Source organism: Monodon monoceros, unplaced genomic scaffold (assembly GCF_005190385.1).
Source record: "Monodon monoceros isolate NGI ecotype Baffin Bay Population unplaced genomic scaffold, NGI_Narwhal_1 Super_Scaffold_16, whole genome shotgun sequence".
In the NCBI taxonomy this organism is placed as follows: Eukaryota; Metazoa; Chordata; class Mammalia; order Artiodactyla; family Monodontidae; genus Monodon; species Monodon monoceros.
In genome coordinates this window covers 39,290,030-39,311,276 of record NW_021703772.1, presented here as the reverse complement: position 1 = coordinate 39,311,276, position 21,247 = coordinate 39,290,030, and the positions used below count along the sequence as shown (strand labels likewise).

Genomic DNA, 21,247 nt, shown 5'->3' with positions numbered 1-21,247 from the left:
TCGGTTTCTTTCTTAGCCAGACATTAACCCTTTAGTTCCTGAAATGTGGGAGGTCTAGAGAATCCTGAGAGAAGGGGCTGGTACAAGGATGGGGATCACGGCGGAATTCAACTCAGAGATGCAGCTGTTGACCAACTTGTATATTTCAGTATTTGATCAATGGGTCTCTGTGCCTGTGTGTACCAGCTGAACATTGTTAGCCTTGTAAATACATAATTAAAAAGCAGTGAGGGTGTGAGGGCCCTAAAATATAAGGAATGTAAGTGCTATATTTTATTGAAATTTAGGAGCAAAATATCACATGTATTTTAAAGTTGCTGAAATAATATGTTCAATAAAATAATTATGAGGCTTAAAATATCAGGATAATTTGGAAGCTTTTTATGCTTTCAACCCAAAAGACATACTATATTTATATTGATTTTATGAAATCTAAAGACTTTAGTTCTGATTTTATAAAATCTAAAGACTTAAGAATAAATTTAGACCAATTCCCTTAATTTATCCATGAATCTGAGGACCGTGGCCATTGTCTTCCACAGTTAGTGACCATGGTAAGACCTGAAGCTAGGACTCAGACTTGATCTCTTTCCTTTATACATCAGGACTTCTCCCTTTTCCTAATAGCAGCATGGAAACCGGCAGGAGTGAGGTCGATGGCTTTTCCAAACAAAACAAAAAAAAGGGATATGAGAAGCTGAGTATCCTGGCAGTCAGTAGGCATTTATTGAGCACCTAAAAGATGTTTTTTGTAGAGATACAAAACAAAAACAAAACAACCTTCCTTCATTAAATATGCAGAATAGCAGGAATATGTAACCATACTAACTGGGTTTGGATCCCAACTCTTCTCCCTACCTGTTCTGAGGTCTTAAGCAAGTTACTTCTTGTGCCTCAGTTTCCCGATGTAGGATAATAATACCTACCTCGTTGTGTTATGAGGATGAAAGTAATATACATGTAGAGCACATAGGAAGTACTTGACACATAGTAAAGCTTGCTGTTACTATTGATCATGGTTTTATGCTCTCTGCTAGACATCAATAAGGTACGCCCAGGACTCTGGCTGGATACAGAAACAGGCATGCCAGACAGAATAGATAAGCCTCACCATGGAGATCAAATAAGTGCCAAGAAGCAGGGTAATGGAGCAAAGGGAAAGTGTCCAGAGCCACCTTCTAAGAAAGTACGGGCTGTGAATTGCTTACAAAGAGGAGAGGAGACAATTCACATGTCAGGTATGGTGTGAGCAAAAGAATGGAAAGCAAGAATGACCACGATGTGGTCAGGAATCCATGAAATTGCTGGGCTGGATCGGGAGGTGTTGCTATTGGGTGTTAATGAGTTTAGCAGTAGGAGGTGGTGGAAATTTTTGGAAAGTTGTCAAAATCCTCGAGAATTCCTCTAAGTGCGTGATATGCTCTCTGGACTCAACTTCTTTTCGGCTTGTAAGGCCCACAGGAAGTGCTCTTCAGAATAAATTGGGAGGAGGGAGAACTATGCAAAATACCTCGCACTTAGCACTAAATCAGTATTAATTCCTTTCTCCCTTCAGAGACTGAAAGTTTACTTTAATAAAGGGGAGGGATTAAATTAACGTAGATGTTTAACTCGTGTACAGATAAACATTCTAATTTATCCATCTTAAATCTTCTGGCTGAAGCGTTTGCGTTTAGAGTTTCCCTTACTCATCCGCCTCGTCCGGGCCGCAGCAACCGGCAGGCAAAGCCGGGAGAAAAGGCGAGAGGTAAAAGAGCGCTCCACGCATGCGTTAGAAGCCGCCCCAACTACCCCGCGGCGTCTTTTCTTGGAACAAAACTAGCGCGGAGCCGCGGAGCTCCGCAGTTTGCGTAGACTCGAATTTCCTATTGCTCTCACGGTCCGTGTGGAATCCACGAATGGTGCAGTTCTGCTACGCAAGTTGCGTTATTCGAAGTGAATGGCTGGGTGGTGAGTGTACGCCCAGAGCGTAACACCCATAGGCGGACGGGGTGCGGCTGCGCAAGGACCTGAGTGGGCCGTGTACGCCGCTAGCGTAGCGTGGTGTCTGACGCTCAGGTCTCCGCGACGCAGTTGGCGCAGCCGGCTTTGGTGAATACACGATTTAGTGCAGCCGGGGTTTGGTACCGAGCGGAGAGGAGATGCACACGGCACTCGAGTGTGAGGTAACTATAAAACCCCGATTTGTTTACATTCCCTCCCCCAGAACCGGCCCCTTGCGCGGCGGAGACTGCGAGTCCCGGGACAGCGGGGTGGGGGTAGAAAGGGAGACAAGGACCGGGGAGTCGGGGCTGAGTTCCTCGGGGATCCGGGCGCTGGGCTTCCCGCAGCTGCCGCTGTCGTTGGCGGCGGCGGCGGCGGCGAGCCGGGCAGAGCGCGCTGTGGGCTGCGCGTGGGGTGCCGCAGCTCCTCGTGTGCGCTTTGGGCTGCCGCGGGGTTAGCGGCTGGGCAGCCTCCGCCCCGCGTGCGGGACCCGCGCCCAACTTAGCCCCCTGCCGAGGCTGGGGGCCGCGCGGAGAGTGGGGCAGTGACCACTGGGCAGAAGGTGGCGGTTGGGGGGCTACGCGCGGGCGGCCTGGGGGCCGAGGGTGGCGTCGCCGTCGGAGGCGGGGACACGGTGGCCCGAGGGTGGGAGGATCCTCAGTCCGGTCTCGGTGAACACCCCCTGTTCTTCCTCTCGCGTGGTCCTCTCCGGTGTATCACGGTGACCCCGGGATGGAGCCTGGGCGCCGCTGTTCCGGCCCCGGGAGGCTAACGGACGTTTGTGCCTGTGCTCCTACCGCGGGAGGCCTCATGGGAGCTTGCTTTCTCCCCTACCAATCGGAAAGCCGAGGCGGGGCGCGGGGTGGCTAATGTTGAAGCCAGCTGGGGTCCCTGGAGCTGAGGGCTCGGGTTGGGCTGGGGCTGGGTCGGAGGGGGAGTTCGGGTGGGCCGGGAGGTGGCACGGCAGCCCAGGCTTTGTTCCTGAAAGCTCTTTGGCTGAGAGCGATGGGGGGCCCTGCTGGGGCATTACGTCGGGGAACCTTCGCGGCCCCCTCCCCGGGTCTCGGGATCTGCTCAACTCCTTGCTTCCCCCTTGGGACCCCTGAGTGCCCAGGCTAAGAAGGGGGCCTGGTGAGGGCGCAGGCGACGTGACGTTGGAGGTCTTCCTGTGGCTTCTGTAAAGAACTGTTCACGTGGGAGTCTGTCCACATGGGCTGTCTTTATGAGCTGGGCAGGAGGAAGAAGCAGGATCCGCAGCCCTCAGTTGGAAGGGTCCTTCACTCAAGTCCCTGTTTTAAGTAATAAAGAGTGACATTAAAGCACATAATTTAAAAAGAAGATGGTAGGTTATACTGTGTGTGTGTTTATTTTTAACTTTAACGTCTTTTACGCTGTTCAGTTCTCTAGTTTTACCTTGGAACTGAGTCATTCTTGGAGCAAAACAAGCATGTGACAAGTTTGCATTTCATTTGTGTGGGGTTTTTTTTTTTTTGATGGGTATCTAAATTCTACATAATTAAGAACAAGCAAGTAATATATGGGAAAAGCTGGAGATTTAGAATGTAGTTGATTGTAGTAATGCAGTTGAAAGCCTTAAGCCAAGACTTGTGTACTGTTTTTTGTTAGGACTTACAATTCTACAAATTTTAAGTACCTTGAGGCAGTCTCTTGCTCTAGACTTTGGGGTCCACACCAGACAACTTACATCCCTCCATGTGCTGAGTACTCCCATAGGAGAGAGAAATAGGTAGTATCAACGATGAGTGATTTGAAGAAAAGAAAATAATAATGTACTGGAGGGACTTTGAAACTTTTTTTGTTTGATGAAACTGAATGATGAGTTTAAATGTATGGAAAACGTAGGATTGCAAGAGAAACCAGTTGTATTGAAATATAATTACCCAAATGTTAAATATTTATGATGAAGTAATTCATGCTTTAGTAAAGCATTAAATATCAAGAGTAGTGGCAGGTCTGATGACTAATTTCAAACTAGTGAGGACTGTAAATGATCTTTATAGGATTTAATTTGAATGATTTATATTAATAGTGTCAGGTGCTGCATATTACTGTGCTTTTTGCCTACATTTATAACTGAAGGGATAACTAAATTTCAGAGATCAATTACAATTAGATATGTCTGTCTTCCGTATCCAAATTCACAAACCTGAATTCTTTACACAGCCCCCTGGTTAAGAACCCCTGTGTAAGAATGACTTTGTGCTACTTTAAAAGAAGTGGTTAACTATGAGGTGACATCGATAATATATTGCATGATAACCTTATTCTTCATGTTAATTTGTATTCTAACAGATAGCTTAAAAGCCAACACAGTTCTTCCCCTTTTTTGAGCCCTTGATTTGAAGTAGGAGGCCTCAAGTCTGGTATGCAGGTACTAGTCTAGGGGGTGTTTTTGTTTGTTTTTAAACAGATTTATGGAGAATACAGGGTATAGGTATTATAACAAGGGAAATTATTCAACAACAGGAATCATTTGCTTTTAATTAAAGCGAATTTACGTTGTTACTATTCTATTCCCCACCTCTCCCCCACTTCCTCTACCCCCAGTTTTGGCCGTTATTGGAAAGAATGTACAGCTTTGGAGTGAGACTTAAGGTTCAAAACTGACCCATTATTAACTAGTTTGGTTACCTTGAGCAAGTTTCTTTATCTTAATCTTTTATCTGTGAACTTGAAGTACTAGAAAAACCTACCTCATGGGTTTACTGTGACCTTGAAATGACTTAATGAGCTAAGGGGCTACAGATAATTCATTTTACCTTCTTTCTGCATAGACGTTTCAGTTCTTCATTAGCAGTTGAAGGACTACTTTCTGTCTTGATTCCAGAATGAGGTTTAATGGTCTCTACTGGGCCATTGCGGGGATACAATTATCTTATTGTTGTTATTCATATGTAATAATTCATAGAATTTTTTCTGCTTTTGCATTTTCTAACTTATAATTACATACATATATCTTGTTTTCCCTGCCAGACTAAATTCCTTGAGGGACACACACTCCACAGCTTTTTGTGACATAATGCTCGTGACACCTTATTCAGTGAATGTGCAAAGCTTGGTTGTCGAGCTCTTTAATCGAGTTAAAAATGTTAAATGAGTGATACAAAATTTAAATTCAGTATTAACCCAAGGAAATATTAATACTTTGGATTTTGATATGTCAGCCCTTGTCTGTGTAGTGGCTACCTCAAGAATGGAAATGCTTATTTTTTAAAAATTTTATATCAAAAGGACTTTATCATGAGTGCATTTTAAACGTATTCATAAGATGCAAAAGAAAGCACACAGTAGGAAACGGAAAAGAAGTGCAGGTAATCAAAACAGAAAGCTAGTTTTTTTCCTTTATAACAGGTTTTATAACCCTATTAAGTCATTTTTCATTATAAGTGTAATTCTCATTAAAAATATACTAACTTTAGCTTCAAGTTTACAAGTTAGAAGAGTGCTATTTGTCCCAACAGTTTGATGCTGCCCCCTAGTGTTTGATTCCCCTTGAGGTTTTCATGCACTTACCTTCTTCATCTTCACCTTTTCCTAAAACAAGACTATTTAAGTTATAATTAGATTCCTTAGTGCTATTTATCTAGTCTACCTTGAGATTTCCTCCAGCTGGTTAGTGTTACTAATAAGAGTCATTTTGAACTGGTTAACTTTGATTGCTTTTAACCCTAGTTTTCTGAATGGGGGTGAGTTTGGGTGGAGGTAGAACAGTATAAGGCCAAGTTTCCTTGCAAGTTATGTTGGGGGTGTTTTCAAACAGGAAGAGGGCTATATATTAAATGTGTATCTTTGAAGTTAGCTTTGCATATGAATAGCAGCAATTACTTCAGTCTGGGCTGCTTCTGGCTTAATTTAGTCCCATATAACTGTGTTGTCTCCACTGTACTGAAAATAATGTTAAGATCACGTGGTGAGCTTTTTTTTTTAAGTTCAAGTGTTTTGGAACTTTGACTTTTATAGAATGATTTTTGAAAAATAGAGCCTCAAGGACCTGTAATAACCACAAGATTTCCCATAGTCATTTATGTAAACTCAAGATTTCAAATTATATCAGTTATCAATATTCCAAACTACTTTTTTCATTTTCATTATTTTCTTTTTTTTTCATTATTTTCTAATAAGTTTTGTGACTAGACCACACAATGACTTTTAGGTTTTTCCAAAATAAGCAAATATATTCTTGACAAATATTTACTACAATCAGAATATTCAAAAGTGTGTTCAGTAGTTATGAAGGCAATTTTCAACTGAAATTGTAAAGCTTTAAATAACAATAGCATTGAAATTATTTCCAACTGCTTAAGAGACCATACTTTCAATGTTCAGAACACAATAGTTTATTGTCATAGCACATCATAAAAAAATAGTGTCAGATTCTATTATCAGAACATAAGGTTTTCTTTTTTTGTTGTTGCCAGATATAAGAATTGGATGTTTAATAGACTTTTAATGTTAAAAGATGTTATTAGAATGGCGTGGTGGTTACAGGTTTGTAAGTATAGGGATAAAATCTAAAATCTTTTTCAAGTAGTGTTTCAATTATTTTCATTAGGAGTTAGTGGTATATGATTTTGTAATTTTATAGTTTATATTTACCCATTATATTGTATATTTTACTGCTGAAAGAGGAGGTATCAGGTAATTGTTCTTGCATTAACATTTTTAACAACGGTGTTTACCCTTAATGTGTACACTGTTTTGGGGGACCATCCATCCCATTCAGAAAAGAGGTTTTTGGGGATTAGAAAAGTGAATCAGAATGTTGTTGGAAATATCTTTATCTTATTAATATAAGATTATGTGCTTTCATAGGACCCAGAAGTATTGTTATTAGAGTTACTGTAAAGTACTGTGTGAAAGAGTTATTTTTAATGCTCTAGTAAGTATCGAAGACTTGTCAGTTAGTGATCACTTGAGTTTTTGCATTTGTTTTCATTCATATAGAAGCAGAAAATTAAATCGTTTTCAGTTGTAGTAACAAGGTCACAAATGCATATATCCCACTGCCCTGTTGCTTTAATGTCTGTAAATAAAAAATCATTTCAGATGTGCCTTCATGCCTCTAAACTTTTTTCTGAATTCACTTTATATATTCAGTGAATGTTTGAGTTTTACAATAGTGGTTTCCCCTGTAGTCGTCTGTTGAATTGGTAAGTTTTAAAAAATGTGTAGATTAAGTCAGGGGTCAGGAAGCTATGGCCTTGGGCCAAATCAGTCTGCTTTTCTAAATTAAGTATTGATGGAACACAGCTTCCTTGTACATTTATATATATTGTATATTGCTGCTTTGTACCATAATGGCAGAATTGAGTAGGTGCCACAGAGACTACTCCCTGCAAAACCTAAAATATTAAATATCTGACCCTTTTAAGTCAGCCAACTCCTGGATCCAGTTCTTCATATTCTGTCATTATTTGATGTGTTGCTGCTTTTAAAATACTTACATTTTCCTACTACCTATGTGAGTAAGATACTTTAGTATAAAAGCATGCAAATCTAAATGAATGGGTAATAATGTGAGTTCTCATGTATTCTTCACCTAAATAGTGTAGAAGCTTTTTGTCTCTCCCCCTTTCCATTTTCCTCTATAGGAGGAATAGCACCTTTATTTATGATGCTTGGATTTGGAATGTGGCCTTCAACCTTGAGCTACTACTTAACTCTATCACTGTCACAGTTTACTGTCTCTAGTTTAACAGGTGACTGTGTCTTCCTTGTACCTCCTTCAGAGCAGAAAATGTTCATATTTTTTATGCCTTCTCCCTGCCCCTTCCTCCTGTCCCCTTTCCTCCTTTTTCCTCTCCTCCCACTCCCCTCATAAAGCAATTCATGATTGCATGTTTACAGGCCTGTGAACAAGTGTTTTGGTGTAATTCTTAGTGTACCTTTGCTGAAGATGAATCATTACTTTATGCTGTTTACATGTGAAGAAGTATACTTTGTGCTATGTTGTAGAAGAACATAGCCTCTTGATGAAGGGGGCTATGGAAAGATTGATTTATGTACCTTATCAAGATATGTAGAATAAAATATGATTTATTATTACATTGTAAATCAATGAGATCAGTAAAACTATATCAGAAAAATATTTTATGTAATGTAATATTTAACTATTACATTATTGTATATACTTACAGAGAACAATTAGATATTATGTATTGTATATAATATATATCATAAAGCAACAGATCATGTTTTCTTTTCCCATGGACCTTTTTTAATGTAGAATTTCAGCTGACTTTGTAACTTGTTAATGTTTAAAACATATTTTAAGATTTTTGTTTTAAATTGGCATACTCTAGTTTTTAAAATAAAGTGAATAATTTGATATATATAACCAGTGTAAATAAAAAGTTTATTTTCAAGAAAATAATCAATTTTTAAAAACTGAAGAAGGAAACCAAGTAGCTACAAATCAAATCACTGAAAATTTTAAGAAAGTGTTGTTTAAGTTCACTGTAAATACAGTATTATATAATACATAATGTAATTTATGATTTATAAAAAATGTTAAAGCTTTTCCCCTGAAGATTTCTGCCTAAACACAAGTACTTGAAAGTTTTACTGAGGCTAAAACGTAAACTTTCTTAGTTAACAGATATAAGACTATTGTTTGTTAGTTCAGTGGATGTTTTATTTTCCCTAAAAAAGAAATGGATGTTAGGGGTCATGTTAATTTTAATTATTGCTTTTTTTTCAAAGAAGAAAATATATATTAAATATAGGGAGAAAAAACATTAAACTTAGAGTCAAAGAAATTGCAAAAGATGTTCACGGGTTTCAGTGCATGTACGTGAAAATGTCTATACGTGAAAGGGAAAACATTGTAATCAAAGTAAAAAGGCATTAGACAGAATTGAAGATGTTTTCTGTGGAAAATATGACCAAGCCATGTTATGTAAAAGCTCATGCATGTTTATAAAAATATTGAGACACCAGGAATAATTTGAATATAAGAATAAGGTAATTTTACCTGTTCCAAAATTAATAATACCAACTACTAATGAGAATACTATGACCGTACTACTGGTGGCAGTATAACCAAACTTAATTGCTCTAGAAAACAATTTGGAAGTATGTAACAAGACCTGAAAAGTATTCAAACTTTTGTGGTCTTTCCCCACATCTTGGACTTACTTATCCAAGCCAGTAACTAAAAATAATAGCACAAATTGAAATTAAAATGATTACATATTGTGATTAAAACCCTGTAAACAAATGCTTGTGAAAATCTTGAAACTGTAATTCATTTTCTTCCACATGTGACATAATGTGATTTTGTTCAACAGAAACTTTTTTTAAGATTTATAATTGCTGACTTTTATATTTAGTTTTTTCAAAGTTATGCATGAATACAGTTTAAAGAATTAAATAGTTCTGTGAAGTTTTTAGGGAAAAGAAAAATCAGTCTCCTGCCTGGCTTCTTTTACATTCTGTCTAGAGAGATAAGGAACTCCTTTAGTTTCTCTAATTATTTTGCTTTCCACTGCTATGTCTCCAACATGTTCATAACTTGCTGATTTTCAGTTTTAGTCATTGTCTGCTTCGGATTTAGCACTCTTTCCACCTCTCCATGTACTCATTTCCTATACCCCAGTTTTTCAGTACAATTGTATTGAATAATTTTGGTTTAGAACAGTATTTAGTGTTATATTTTTATGACTGTGAATGTTATTTACAATTGAGTCATTGTAATAAACTGTTACTTTTCCTGCACAACTTCCCCCCCCCATGCATTAATAATTTTTTTCTTTTTCAATGTATCTGTATATTACAAAATCTACTGCAGTCTGTGTATCTGAGTGTGATTCTATTAAGAAAGAGAATGTGCCTTAAGAAGACTATGTTTATATAATTTATGTAGTTTTCTTTGTGTTGGACAAGGTTGAACTTAATAATAAAGATGGATTGATACTTGATAATGAATTGGTTGTTTGCTAGTAAAAATTAAGTAGCTTTGACACTTGAACTATACTTTTGTAAGATTCTGCTAAATGGCAGAACTGAATCATTTAACTTTGTTCAAATAACTGTAAGGACAGCTAAAATTAAACAGTAGAAAGCTTCCCTCGTGAGGAAGAAGTAGTCTGTGTTGTCAGCAGCATCAAAAAAATGTTAATGTTATGAAAATATTGCCCTGGGGACTTCCCTGGTAGTCCAGTGGTTAAGACCCCAAGCTTCCAATGCAAGGGGCGCAGGCTCCATCCATGGTCAGGGAGCTAAGATCCCACAAGCTGTGCTGTGTGGCAAAAAAAAAAAAAAAAAATTATTGCCCTGGATATTCTGTGATTTTTTTTTTTTTTTCTCCTAACCTTATGGAAAGGAGAGATCATTTTAGCTGGTAGTGCTTATGAATGGCAAGCTGGTACAAAATCAGGGTCATGTAACAGTGACAAGATGCTGAAAAAGGAAAACAAAGTAAGAGTGAAGATGAATGGAGTAATAAAGATTTAAGGCAGTGGCAGTAACAATTCTTAGAATGAAGGTAACTGAGGGGTGATGAGTTGAAAGAGAATACAGCTCTGGAAGTTGAAGGGAGAAGGCATGTGTGTCTAATTCAGGTCCTAAGGTTAGTGCTCTGTCTTTTAAGTCCTCTTTGTGATTATATGTTGTGCAGGTTTACATGCATTTGTAGTGGAAAGAAGTTGAAGCTTATTTATTGAAAGGGTAACTAAAATTGTAAACATTTTAGTAGCTTCAAAAGGCCTCACAATATTTTGTGACTGATAAAGGTATCCCACCTCATGCATTTACTAATCTCAGATGCTCTTTGTATTCACAAGCAGCACAACAGGCATAGGAATATCATACATGGCTTTCTACATTATGGTTCCAGACTCCTTGTAATGAAAGCTTGAAAAGCAGAGACTTCAGATAATTTTTTTTGAATTTTATTTATTTTTTTATACAGTAGGTTCTTATTAGTTATCCATTTTATACATATCAGTGTATACATGTCAATCCCAATCTCCCAATTCATCCCACCGCCACCACCCCCCCCCCCCGCCACTTTCCCCCCTTGGTGTCCATACGTTTGTTCTCTACATCTGTGTCTCTATTTCTGCCCTGCAAACCGGTTCATCTGTACCATTTTTCTAGGTTCCACATATATGCATTAATGTATGATATTTGTTTTTCTGACTTACTTCACTCTGTATGACAGTCTCTAGATCCATCCACATCTCTGCAAATGACCCAATTTCATTCCTTTTTATGGCTGAGTAATATTCCATTGTATATATGTACCGCATCTGCTTTATCCATTCATCTGTCAATGGGCATTTAGGTTGCTTCCATGACCTGGCTATTGTAAACAGTGCTGCAATGAACATTGGGGTGCATGTGTCTTTTTGAATTATGGTTTCTCTGGGTATATGCCCAGTAGTGGGATAGCTGGGTCATATGGTAATTCTATTTTTAGTTTTTTAAGGAACCTCCATACTGTTCTCCATAGTGGCTGTATCAATTTACATTCCCAACAGCAGTGCAAGAGGGTTCCCTTTTCTCCATACCCTCTCCAGCATTTCTTGTTTGTAGATTTTCTGATGATGCCCATTCTAACTATTGTGAGGTGATACCTCATTGTAGTTTTGATTTGCATTTCTCTAATAATTAGTGATGTTGAGCAGCTTTTCATGTGCTTCTTGGCCATCTGTATGTCTTCTTTGGAGAGATGTCTATTTAGGTCTTCTGCCCATTTATTGATTGGGTTGTTTGTTTTTTTGATATCGAGCTGCATGAGCTGTTTATATATTTTGGAGATTAATCCTTTGTCTGTTGATTCGTTTGCAAATATTTTCTTCCATTCTGAGGGTTGTCTTTTTCTCTTGTTTGTAGTTTCCTTTGCTTGGCAAAAGCTTTTAAGTTTCATTCACAGTTTCAATTTTAGTGCTTGTGACTGGTCTGTTTATATTTTCTATTTCTTCATGGTTCAGTCTTGGGAGGTTGTGCTTTTCTAAGAATTTGTCCATTTCTTCCAGGTTGTCCATTTTATTGGGATATAGTTGCTTTTAGTAATCTCTTATGATCCTTTGTTTTTCTGCAGTGTCAGTTGTTACTTCTCCTTTTTCATTTCTAATTCTATTGATTTCAGTATTCTCCCTTTTTTTCTTAATGATTCTGGCTAGTGGTTTATCAATTTTGTTTATCCTCTTAAAGAACCAGCTTTTAATTTTATTGATCTTAGCTATTGTTTCCTTCATTTCTTTTTCATTTATTTCTGATCTGATCTTTATGATTTCTTTCCTTCTGCTAACTTTGGGGGCTTTTTGTTCTTCTTTCTTTAATTGCTTTAGGTGTAAGTTTAGGTTGTTTATTTGAGATGTTGATTGTTTCTTGAGGTAGGATTATATTGCTATAAACTTCCCTCTTAGAACTACTTTTGCTGCATCCCATAAGTTTTGGGTCGTCGTGTTTTCATTGTCATTTGTTTCTAGGTATTTTTTGATTTCCTCTATGATTTCTTCAGTGAGCTCTTGGTTATTAAGTAGTGTATTGTTTAGCCTCCATGTGTCTGTACTTTTTACAGGTTTTTTCCTGTAATTGATATCTAGTTTCATAGTGTTGTGGTCAGAAAAGATACTTGACACGATCTCAATTTTCTTAAATTTACCAAGGCTTGATTTGTGGCCCAAGATATGATCTATCCTGGAGAATGTTCCATGAGCACTTGAGAAGGAAGTGTATTCTGTTGTTTTTGGATGGAATGTCCTATAAATATCAATTAAGTCCATCGTGTTTAATTTATCATTTAAAGCTTGTGTTTCCTTATTTATTTTCATTTTGGACGATCTGTCCATTGGTGAAAGTGGGGTGTTCAAGTCCCCTACTATGATTATGTTACTGTCGATTTCCCCTTTTATGGCTGTTAGCATTTGCCTTAAGTGTTGAGGTGCTCCTTTGTTGGGTGCATAAATATTTACAGTTGTTATATCTTATTCTTGGATTGTTCCCTTGATCATTATGTAGTGTGCTTTGTCTCTTGGAATAGTCTTTTTTTTAAAGTCTGTTTTGTCTGATATGAGAATTGCTACTCCAGCTTTCTTTTGATTTCCATTTGCATGGAATATCTTTTTCCATCCCCTCACTTTCAGTCTGTATGTATCCCTAGGTCTGAAGTGGGTCTCTTGTAGACAGCACATATATGGGTCTTGTTTTTGTATCCATTCAGCCAGTCTGTGTCTTTTGGTTGGAGCATTTAATCCATTTACATTTAAGGTAGTTATTGATATGTGTGTTCCTATTACCATTTTCTTAATTGTTTTGGGTTTGATTTTGTAGGGTTTCTTTTGTATATTTAAAAATTAAAAAGTAGTAAAAAAAAAAAAAAGAGGAAGGAAAGAGAGAGCAACCAAATCAAAAAACAAATTCACCAATGATAACAAGCTCCAAAAAGTATACTAAAAAAAAAAAAAATAGGACAGACAGAACCCTAGGACAAATGGTAAAAGCAAATATCTACAGAGAAAATTACACAAAGAAGCATACACATGCACACAAAAGGAGAAAAAGGAAAAAAATAAAAGGAAGAGAGCATCCAAATCAATAAAGAAATCTACCAATGATAATAGGCTCTAAATACCTAAGATAAACGTAACACCAGAAATAAATTAGATGCAGAAAGCAAACCCCAAATCTACAGTTGCTCCCAAAGTCCACCGCCTCAATTTTGGGATGATTCGTTGTCTCTTCAGGTATTCCACAGTTGCAGGGTCCATCAGTTTGATTGTGGAGATCTAATCCTCAGTTTGATTGTGGAGATCTAATCCTTTGCTCCTGAGGCTCCATGGAGAGATTTCCCTTTCTCTTCTTTGCTCACACAGCTCCTGGGCTTCAGCTTTGGATTTGGCCCCGCCTCTGCGTGTACGTTGCCTGAGGGCATCTATTCCAGGCCCAGAGAGGACGGGGTTAAAGGAGCAGCTGATTAGGGGACTCTGGCTCACTGAGGCCAGGGGGAGGGAAGGGTACAGAATTTGGGGCGAGCCTGTGGTGGCAGAGGCCGGCGTGACGTTGTAACAGCCTGAAGCATGACATGTGTTCTCCTGGGGAAGTTGTCCCTGGATCATGGGACCCTAGGAGTGGCAGGCTTCACAGGCTTCCTGGAGGGGAGGTGTGGATAGTGACCTGTGCTTGCACACAGGCTTCTTGGTGGCCGCAGTAGCAGCCTTAGTGTCTCATGCCTGTCTCTCTGCGCTGATAGCCATGGCTCGAGCCTGTCTCTGGAGCTTGTTTGGGTGGTGCTCTGAATACCCTCTCCTCGTGCACCCTGAAACAACGTTCTCTTGCCTCTTAGGCAGTTCCAGACATTTCCCTGGACTCCCTCCCAGCTACCTGTGGTGCACCAATCCCCTTCAGTCTGTGTTCATGCAGCCAACCTCAGTCCTCTTTCTGAGATCTGACCTCTGAAGCCCAAGCCTCAGCTCCCAGCCACCAGCTGCCCTGGCGGGTGAGCAGAGAAGCCTCTCAGGCTGGTGAGTGCTGGTCAGCACCGATCCTCTGTGTGGGAATCTGTCTGCTTTGCCATGTGCACCCCTATTGCTGCGCTGTCCTCCGTGACTCCAAAGCTTCCCCCCGACACACCCACCATCTCCGCCAGTGAAGGGCCTCCTTAGCGTGTGGAAGCTTTTCCTCCTCCACAGCTCCCTCCCAGAGGTGCAGGTCCTGTCCCTATTCTTTCGTCTCTGTTTTTACTTTTTCCTTTTGCACTACCCAGGTACGTGGGGAATTTCTTGCCTTTTGGGAAGTCTGAGGTCTTCTGCCAGGTTCCATAGGTGTTGTGTAGGAGCTGTGCCACATGTAGATGTATTTTTGAGGTATTTGTGGGGAGGAAGGTGATCTCCACATCTTACTCCTCTGCCACCTTGAAGCTGTCCCTCTAATTTCTTTCTTTTACATGTAGCTGTCCAGTTTTCCCAGCACCACTTATTGAAGAGGCTGTCTTTTCTCCATTGTATGTTTTTGCCGCCTTTGTCGTAAATTAGGTGCCCATATGTGTGTGGGTATATCTCTGGGCATTCTATCCTGTACCATTGATCTATAATTCTGTTTTTGTGCCAGTACCATACTGTCTTGATTACTGTAGCTTTATGGTATAGTTTGAAGTTGGGTAGCCTGATTCCTCCATTTTTCTTTCTCAAGATTGCTTTGGCTATTCGGGGTCTATTGTGTTTCTATATGAATTGTAAAATTTTTTGTTCTAATTCTGTGAAGAATACCATTGGTAGTTTGATAGGGATTGGATTGAATCTGTAGATTGCTTCGGGTAGTAGAGTCATTTTCATAATGCTTTTTCCAATCCAAGAACCTGGTATATTTCTCCATCTGTTTTTGTCATCTTTGATTTCTTTCATGAATGTTTTATAGTTTTTTGAGTACAGGTCTTTCGCCTCCTTAGGCAGGTTTATTCCTAGGTATTTTATTCTTTTTGTTGCAGTGGTAAATGGGAATGTTTCCTTAATTTCTCTTTCTGATTTTTCATTGTTAGTGTATAGGAATGCCAGATATCTTTGCATTAATTTTGGATCCTGCAACCTTACCAAATGTATTGATTAGTTCTAGTAGTTTTCTGGTGGCATCTTTAGGATTTTCTATGTATAGTATCATGTCATTGGCAAACAGTGACAGTTTTACTTTTTCTCTTCCAATTTGTATTCCTTTTGTTTCTTTTTTTTCTCTGATTCCTGTGGCTAGGACTTCCAAAAGTATGTTGAATAAGAGTGGCGAGAGTAGACATCCTTGTCTTGTTCCTGATATTAGTGGAAATGCTTTCAGCTTTTCACCATTGAGTATGATGCTTGCTGTGGATTTGTCATATATGGCCTTTATTATGTTAAGGTAGGTTCCCTCTGTGCCCACTTTTTGGAGAGTTTTTATCATAAGTGGGTGTTGAATTTTGTCGAAAGCTTTTTCTGCATCTATTGAGATGATCATATGGCTTTTCTCCTTCAGTTTGTTAATATGGATTATTACATTGATTGATTTGGGTATATTTGAAGAATCCTTGCATTCCTGGGATAAACGCCACTTGATCATGGTGTATGATCCTTTAATGTGCTGTTGGATTCTGTTTGCTAGTATTTTGTTCAGGAGTTTTGCATCTATGTTCATTAGTGATATTAGTCTATAATATTCTTTTTTTTGTGATATCTTTTTCTGGTTTTGGTATCAGGGTGATGGTGGCTTCATAGAATGAGTTTGGGAGTGTTTCTCCCTCTGCAATTTTTTGGAAGAGTTTGAGAACGATAGGTGTTAGCTCTTCTCTAAATGTTTGATAGAATTCGCCTGTGAAGCCATCTGGTCCTGGACTTTTGTTTGCTGGAAGATTTTTAATTATGGTTTCAATTTCATTACTTGTGATAGGTCTGTTGATATTTTCTAATTCATCCTGGTTCAGTCTTGGAAAATTGTACCTTTCCAAGAATTTGTCCATTTTTTCGTGGCTGTCCATTTTATTGGCATATAATTGTTTGTAGTAGTCTCTTATAATCTTTTGTATTTCTGCAGTGTCAATTGTGATTTCTCCTTTTTCATTTCTAATCTTGTTGATTTCTGTCCTCTCCCTTTTTTTCTTGACGAGTCTGGCTAAGGTTTTATCAATTTTATCTTCTCAAAGAACCAGCTTTTAGTTTTATTGATCTTTGCTATTGTTTTCTTCATTTCTATTTCATTTATTTCTGCTCTGATCTTTATGATTTCTTTCCTTCTACTCACTTTGAGTTTTCTTTGTTCTTCTTTCCCTACCTGTTTTAAGTGTAGTGTTAGATTGTTTGAGATTTTTCTTGTTTTTTGAGGTGAGATTGAATTGCTATAAACTTCCCTCTTAGAACTGGTTTTGCTGTGTGCCATAGGTTTTTGGTTGTGGTGTTTTGATTGTCATTTGTTTCTATGTATTTTTTAATTTCTTTGATTTCTTCAGTGATCTCTTGGTTATTTAGTGACACACTGTTTGACCTCCATGTATTTGGTTTTCTTTACTGTTTTTTTCCTGTAATTGATTTCTAGTCTCATAGCTTTGTGGTCAGAAAAGATGCTTGTTACGATTTCAATTTTCTTAAATTTTCCAAGGCTTGATTTGTGACCCAAGATGTGATATATCCTGGAGAATGTTCCATGTGCACTTGAGAAGAAAATGTATTCTGTCACTTTTGGGTGGAATGTTCTATAAATATCAATTAGATCTATCTGGTCATTTAAAGTTTGTGTTTCCTTATTTATTTTCTGTTTGGATGATCTGTCTGTTGATGTAAGTGCATTGCTAAAGTCCCTTACTATATTTGTGTTACTGTCAATTTCTCCTTCGTGGTTGTTAGCATTTGCCTTATGTATTGAGGTGCTCCTATGTTGGGTGCATAAACATTTATAATTGTTATATTTTCTTCTTGGATTGATCCTTTGATCATTATGTAGTGTCCCTCCTTATCTCTTGTAACAGTCTTTATTTTAAAGGCTATTTTATCTGATATGACTAGTGCTACTACAGCTTTCTTTTGATTTCCATGTGCATGGAATATCTTTTTCCATCCCTTCAGTTTCAGTCTGTATGTGTCCCTAGGTCTGAAGTGGGTCTCTTGTAGACAGCATATATATATGGGTCTTGTTTTTGTATCCATTCAGCCGTTCTGTGTCTTTTGGTTGGGGCATTTAATCCATTTACACTCAAGGTTATTATTGATATGTATGTTCCTATTACCGTTTTCTTAATTGTTTTTGTGGGTCTTTTTCTTCTCTTGTGTTTTCCACCTAGAGAAGTTTCTTCATCATTTGTTGTAAAGCTGGTTTGGTGGTGCTGAATTCTCTTAGCTTTTGCTTGTCTGAAAAGCTTTTGACTTCTGCATCGAATCTGAATGAGATCCATGCTGCGTGCAGGCCAGAAGGGAGTGGCAGGGTATACTTAAAGTGTTGGACTGTTTTTAAGAGGGAAATAAACTTGCTTGTTTCTTAAGCCACCGCCCTTTGAGAGAAGTCTCTTTACAATAGCTACTTAGTCTATGCTGACAAATGCATACTTCATTCAAGTGATTCTTTGGCACACACCTGCTATATAGCTGTTCTAAACTAAAGTTGCAAAGTTTATGTATGATTTACTTTAAAAAGTACTTAACAGAGGGCTTCCCTGGTGGCTCAGTAGTTGAGAGTCCGCCTGCCGATGCAGGGGACACGGGTTTGTGCCCCGGTCCGGGAAGATCCCACATGCTGCAGAGCGGTTAGGCCCGTGAGCCATGGCCGCTGAGCCTGCGCGTCCGGAGCCTGTGCTCCGCAACAGGAGAGGCCACGACAGTGAGAGGCCCGTGTACTGCCAAAAAGAAAAAAAAAACAACCCCCCCCAAAAAAAAAACAAACAAGCAAACAAAATACTTAACAGAGATTTAATATTACCTTTATGATGTCACTCATGTATTTTGCATTCCTATCGTGCTGTCTTGAATGTAAATGATTAGGTGACTTAAGATATTAGAATCTTTGCAGTAAACAAATTGAGTACTATACACTCAAAAAGTAGACACAAATGACAATTTAAAACTCATGTAGACCACCCACAGTTTTTGTGTTTCATGGAGTCATTCATTTGATGTTGCCTGATCAATATATATGTATGTTTTTTTTTTTGTCTTTTTTTTTTTTTGCGGTACGCAGGCCTCTCACTGCTGTGGCCTCTCCCGTTGCGGAGCACAGGCTCCGGACGCGCAGGCGCAGCGGCCATGGCTCACAGGCCCAGCTTCTCAGCGGCATATGGGATCCTCCCGGACCGGGGCATGAACCCGTGTCCCCAGAATCGACAGGCGGACTCTCAACCACTGCGCCACCAGGGAAGCCCTATATGTATGTTTTATTTTTACCACTGGTACCTATTCATTTGACAGTGAGATAATGTTCACTGAAGAAACTACAAGACATTTACATATCAAATGAACACAGCAGCATTCATTCAGAGTATCGCCTTTCACTAGCATCTCCAAGTGGAAAACCAAGGTAATTGTAGGGAGTGTAATGTCCTCTTTCTGCTTAATAGTGATTGTCTTAATCTGTTCCCTTTCATCTTCATTAGTGTATAGGTAAAACTGTATGTTTTAAATGATGACTTTATCTATGAGACTATTATATAAGAAACTGAAGCGTTTGGATTAAAAACAAAATCTCAAACTTAATGTAGCTTTGGGATTAAACATATTTTATAGACTAATTATTTTCTAAAATTCTTAAACCACGTGTGATAACTAAACCTAATTCAGGTAATTATAATATTCAATGTAATTAAGTATCATTTGAAATAAATGGGAGTGTTTATATAATTTATTTGTATAGGTAGTGGCTCTCAAACTTTAGGTAGCATCAGACTCACTAGGAAGATTGAATGACACACTGCTGAGCCCTAACCCCAGAGTTCCTGATTTAGTAGGTCTGGGTGGGGTGCAAGAATTTACATTTCTAACAAGTTCCCAGGTAACCATGATACTGCTTCTGCTGTTCCTCCAACACATGTTGATTAATCACTGATGGCGGTTAGGTATCAAACTTACAAAAAGTATATACAATACAGATGGACTCCGATTTACGATATTTTGACTTCACAGTGATGCAAAAGCATTATGCATTCAGTAGAAACCATTCGTTTTGAATTTTGATCTTTGTCCAAGGTAGTGATACGCAGTACAGTACACTCTTGTGATGCTGGGCAGTGGCAGCGAGCTGCAGCTCCCAGTCAGCTGCGCGATCACCAAGGTAAACCATTCTGTACCCGTACAACCTTCTGTTTTTCACTTTTAGTACAGTATTCAGTAAATTACATGAGATTATTATTATAAAACAGGCTTTGTGTTAGATGATTTTGCCCACCTGTAGGCTATTTAATGTAAGTGCTCTGAGCACATTTAAGGAAGACTAGGCTAAGCTATGATGTTCAGTGGATTATGTATGTTAAATGCATTTTCAATTTATGACATTTTTCAAGTTAGGATGAGTTGAGACATAATCCCATCTTTAAGTCGGGGAGGATCTGTATAACACACACCTGAATCCCATTATGCTGCTTTTACAAATATTAAATGTTTTGTCACATTGCTTCAGATTCCCCTCACTTTTTAAGAAATAAAACACTGCAGATGCAGCTAAATATGCATACTTCCTCTACCATCTGACTCCCCTTCATTTCTTCCTGAAAAGATAACGACTCTCTAGAATGTGATCATCCCCATGTTAAGCTCTTGCTACATGTATGTAGAACCCAAATTAAGGTATTTTGCATGTTTTTAATTGTGTATAAATGATATGACATGTACCTTTTTGGAGTTTACTCTTTATGTTTCTAAGAATTATGTTTGTTGTGTATTTCATAGTCACACATTTATAACTTTAGCATAATCTTTAATTACATAAGTATGCCATATTTTTTTATCCATTCTTCTACTGATGGGCATTTAGGTTTGTGGCAGGCACTAATGGTTATATAATCAACTGACATTCCTCATTTACCTCCTTTTTGCTTGCTGTTAGTATGCCCTCCATATGCATAGGAAAGGTGGCTTCTTTCCAATCTCAAGAGAATAATGTCGATTTGTCTAAGCCGATCATGGTAATTTCTTCCTTTACCAGTTTTGTTTTGTGTATGTAGTACAGCCCTGATGAAAGATATGTTAAGGGAAATCTGAGAGGAACTTTCAGGAAAGATTTTTCTCCCTGGATGAAAAGAAAAAGATAAACCTTCCGCGCTTTGGATATGGTTGTGCAAGGATGGAGTGGTTGTGGCAACAGCAGTTTCTTGAGATTCTGAGTAGAAAGATCTGAGGATGAGAGAGTTTGGGGTTTTGCTTGTGTAATTGTCCTGAAACCACCATTTTCCCCAACTTTTTTTTTTTTTGTGTGTGTGTGTGGTACGCGGGCCTCTCACTGTTGTGGCCTCTCCCATTGCGGACCACAGGCTCCGGACGCGCAGGCTCAGCGGCCATGGCTCACGGGCCTAGCTCCGTGGCATGTGGGATCTTCCCAGACCGGGGCACAAACTCGTGTCCCCGGCATCGGCAGGCGGACTCTCAATCACTGCGCCACCAGGGAAGCCCTTCCCCAACTTTTTTAATGTGAAATTTTCCTCTTTGTTTAACCACTTTTAGTTGAGTATTCTGTTATTTACAACATAGTTAACATTAAAAAAAAAATCAACAATACTGCGTTAGAGATTCTTGAATTTGTCTCCTGTGCATAGTGTAAGAGTTTCTCTAGGGTAGATAGATAGATAAAAGTGGAATTTGGG

The 21,247-nt window shown here is 38.7% G+C and overlaps 1 protein-coding gene across 2 annotated transcripts in view; it reads left to right on the top strand.

The window, feature by feature from the left end:
• The window catches only part of SLC39A10 (solute carrier family 39 member 10), a 96,996-nt gene that overhangs the window by 30,445 nt on the left and 45,304 nt on the right, over positions 1-21,247 (top strand). Inside the window, exon 1 of one of the 2 annotated variants that reach the window (XM_029225557.1) lies at positions 2,099-2,165. The exons of the other annotated variant lie outside the window; for it this stretch is intronic. The gene's annotated coding sequence lies outside the window, so the exon portion shown is untranslated. Of the gene's footprint in view, positions 1-2,098; positions 2,166-21,247 lie in introns of those variants that run through there. 2 annotated transcript variants of the gene reach the window in all.